General features: G+C 43.9%; 1 pseudogene; it reads right to left on the bottom strand.

Annotated features, from left to right (window-relative positions):
• Window positions 1-2,658: 2,658 nt before the first annotated feature.
• Window positions 2,659-2,965, bottom strand: LOC136137282 (cytochrome b-c1 complex subunit 7 pseudogene; annotated as a pseudogene).
• Between the last annotated feature and the right edge of the window lie 1,365 nt (window positions 2,966-4,330).

The raw sequence follows: 4,330 nt of genomic DNA, 5'->3' as shown, positions 1-4,330 counted from the left end.
TATACACAGCAGTTATTTCCAATCTTTTCCTACTAATAATATCCTTATACATATGTCACTAAGCAAATGTGTGCATGTATGTGTAGGATAAGCTCTGGAACGTGATATTGCTAGGTCAAGGGTTAGTGGCGGTTTTTATTTTGCGAGACATCGCTAAACGGTCTTGCAAAGAGGTTTTCCCATATTGCACTCCCCCAGCAATGCTGCAGAGTGCTGGTTTCTCACCCTTAATGTGTGAACAAACGTCTCTTTTTTTTTGCCAGCTTAATAGGTAGATAGTGCACCTTGTAGGAGTTTTCGTTTGCATTTTTTTAGCAGTGAGAGTAAGCCCCCTTTCTTGTGTTTAAAGGCCGCTGTTATCTATTTTTCTATGAACTTGGAAGTCTCTGCTCAAGCCCTTTGCTTTTTCCTTTTGGGTCGTTAGTCCTTTGCCTTTTTCATCTGTGGGAATTTATAAAGGTCTTAAGGAAATTAGATCTCTGCGCCTCACATGTTGGAAACTTTTTTTTTCAGCCAAGTGTGTTGTTCATCTTTTGGCTTTATAGTCATTTTTGCAAGGCAGAATATGTTAATTTTGTGATAGCGTATGTGTCAGTCTTCTTTTCTTATATGGATTCTGGGTTTTGTGTCATGTTTAAAAAGACAAAGTCCTTCCCCATTTGGATATTATTTAAATGAAATCTCCATGTTTTCTTTTAATACTTTTATGGTGAGGGTCTTTTTTTCCATTTAAATCTTTGCTCCATCTGGAATTTATTTGGGTATGAGGATCTAAGAAGGAATCTGAACTTTGTTTTAGATGGCTACCATTTGTCTAAACATAACACCATTTATTAAATAATCTCCTTTTCTCCCACCGATTTGAAATGTCCTCTTAATCATAAAGTAAATTTCTATGAATATTTGGATCTATTTCTGTACTTTTCACACTGTTTTATTGGTCTGTCTATTCATGCGCCATTACCAAACTGCTTAATTTATGTTAGCTTTATAATATATTTTAATGTCTTTCAGGATTAGACCACCTTTTATTTTTCAGAATTTGATTATTCTCATCTATTTCTTTTTCCACATAAACTTTAATATCTTTAATTCCAGAAATATATCCTATTTTTCAACTGGGATTATGCTAAATTTAAATATTAATCTAGAGCCAGCTGGCAAACATGTAGTATGCAGCTTCCTCTCTTACAGATATTTTTCCATTTATTCGCATGTTTGTGTATGTTCTTTAGTAGCATCTTCAAATTTTATTCATTGACATCTTACACATAACCTGATAACTATATTCCTGGATATGTAATCTGATTGTAGCTATTCAAAATGGACTTCTTTCTTCCATTATATTTTTCTGTCTGTTTCTTATTTTGGAAGATACTGACTTTTTCACCCAGACATCTTACTGAATTCTATTGTTGGCAATGTTTTCTAATAGAATATCCTGGGTGCTGTGAGTATAAAGTCATATCTACAAGTAATGTCACCCTCCTCTTTAATGTTTACTGCTTTTATTGCTTTCTCCTTTCTGATCACATCAGCTATGCCTTGGGACTATTGTCTGGCAGTGACAGAGATCGTGGACTTGTGTTCCTAGGTAATGGGCCTGCTTCTGGGTTTCATGGTTAAGCATGTATAGTGTGTGTCCTCACTCCCCCACAATGTCCTGTGTGTGCCCCCATTGTTTTTACAGCTGGGACTGAGGCAAGGGTGGCCCTAGGGAACAGAGGGAGAACAGAACTGATGCAGAAAATGAGCAAAGTAGGTGGAGTCCGTGTCTCCAGCCCGGGGACCCACAGACGCCTCTGTCTCCTCTCTCCTCCTCTTCCAAACTCTCAGGCGGCCCCCTCCCCACACCGTGGCTCCCCACACCCAGCATCTCACCTCTCATCATGAAAGCTCACCGGAGCTCAGGTTCTAGTCCCAGAGCTGGTGCTGTCCACCTGAGCCTCAGTTTTCTCATCTGTAAGGTAGACTCCTACTCACCTGCTCTGCCTACTTCCTAAGGTGGACACGAAAGCAGCAAGGCAACCCTGAGGAATCTAGGCAGCTGGTGGCCCTCCAGCCACACACATTGTCCTTGTGATGATGACTTCAGCTCTCCAGCCAATGGAACCTGAATAGAGTTACGTGCATGGAGAGAGATGCTGCGGGACCGTTTCCTTTCAACTCCATCCCGGGCTTACACAACAGGCTCTGAGGACCAGGGTGAATCTCCAGGCTCTGTAGTCCTGGCTCTCAGCTCCCAAGCAGAACCCTGCCCTTCCCAGGGAAGGATAATAAATGGCAATGGCATTGCCGACTGGCTCACTGGGACCTCCAAGGGCAGAACTGCTTTTTCCAGGTCATGCTGGTTAAGAAGAGCCTCGACATCCATGAAGGAAAACTTGCTATGGCCAATGTCAATGTCTGTCTGCCTGTCACTGCCGGTTGGGCAGCAAGTGGGTCTCTGCAGGGCAAAGGATCAGTCCACTAAAATCTAGGCAGCCACTTCCAACTTCCAAAAACATTTTTCTTTTATTTTCCAACAATAATTATAATAGATATTTATTTAAAGTAATACATTTACAGCCCAGATAATTCTACATTGTACATTTCAGGTTTAACCAACTTCATAAAACTACTTTAGGACAGCTGCATCCACAGATTTAGACTACATGATTATTTCTTTGCCCATCCTTCTCTCTCTTTTCTCTCCCAAATAACCTCTTTCAGATGTGGTTCAAGGTAGAATTTATCCTCCTCATGTTTTGTCCACTGCTCTGTAGGCAAGATCAGGTCCAGCGCTCGCTTAATGTGAAACACTGTGTCATTATAAAGGTTCTCAGGAAGCCTTCTTATGGCCTCTTTTGCGTCGTCATTCTCATATATTGTATCATCTTGCATTAAGCCCAGTTTATCGAATCCAGAAGCATCGAATACCCTCCAGCCACCTGCTTGATGCTGCAATGGCAGGCCTGCTCGCCATTTTGACCCAAGACAGAAGCATTGCCTGCTGGGTAAGTCCTAGAGCCAAAAACATTTTTCAAAATACACTGACAGGGTTTCCCTGGTGGCGCAGTGGTTGAGAGTCCGCCTGCCGATGCAGGGGACACGGGTTCGTGCCCCGGTCCGGGAAGATCCCACGTGCCGCGGAGCGGCTGGGCCCGTGAGCCATGGCTGCTGAGCCTGCGCGTCCGGAGCCTGTGCTAAACAATGGGAGAGGCCGCAACAGCGAGAGGCCCGCGTACCGCAAACAAACAAACAAACAAACAAACAAACAAAAAAAACCAAAATACACTGACAACAAATTGGGAAGGGAAAAAAAGATGTCGACCACAACTGTGAGTGTAAAGAACGTGGTCCTAGAGCAAATTGATGAGGTAAAATCATGAAGATTATCAATGGGTAAGTGGACAATTTCCAGAAGAAACAGCCAGGAAACATGTGAGTTCTTTTTTCTTCTGCCTCCTTTTTACTTATTCATAGTTTCTCGGCCTTCTGTGAAGAGCACTGATGTTACTTTGGCAATCACAAAATAATTATTTTATTAACCTAGACAGCTATCTCGAAAAAGGCCTAAGGCTTCTCCCTTGCTGTCGTGTCCTACAACAAAACAGTACCCGATGTGCACTTAAACATCAGAAGCTGACAGATACTTGGCACATAGATTGGGAGCCACCCTGGGCACAGAGGGGAGGGCCAGTGAGTGGGAGCCCAGGAGGAGTAGAAGACCCAGAACTGTGAAGGAAAAGAATAGCGGTTATGGGTCCAGGGTCTACTGTCAGATGCCCTAGGTCTACCTACCAGCCCGGCTGTTTAGCAACTATGTGACCTTGACTGGCACACTCAGGCTCTAAGACTCATTCCCTGGCCTGTAAATAGGGGGCAGTGGGACGCGCCTTTCAACCTTGTGAGGACTCACTGAGGTGATGTATGGGAGGGAATCAGCACCGTGTCCTACACGTTCAAAAAATGTACGATTTAATTTGTGTTGTTACTATAACTGAAGAAGGCTTCCTTCTGGAGTAGGACTATAGGACTTACTGTGTGACCTTGGGCAAGTCACATCACTCCTGGGTCCCAGATGATCTCTGAAGCCTCTTCCAACCCGGACATTCTGAATCTTGTTCTTAGACCATCGCTATTGGCTTGCTTTGGGTTCAGTGGGATCCCAGCCAACTTTCCTAGTCACTGCCCTCACCCAGATGGGATCCCATGGCACCTTGTGGAGATCCCATAGCTCATAGCCGGAGACTCTGATGGTGGGAAGCTCACCCATGGGTCGGCCCTCCCTTCCCCAAGGAAGCCAACTTCTTGTTTGGGCCTCTTTGCCATTTCCATGGAGACAAGA

Source organism: Phocoena phocoena, chromosome 17, assembly GCF_963924675.1.
Source record: "Phocoena phocoena chromosome 17, mPhoPho1.1, whole genome shotgun sequence".
Taxonomy (NCBI): Eukaryota; Metazoa; Chordata; class Mammalia; order Artiodactyla; family Phocoenidae; genus Phocoena; species Phocoena phocoena.
This window is presented reverse-complemented; position numbering and strand designations above follow the sequence as displayed.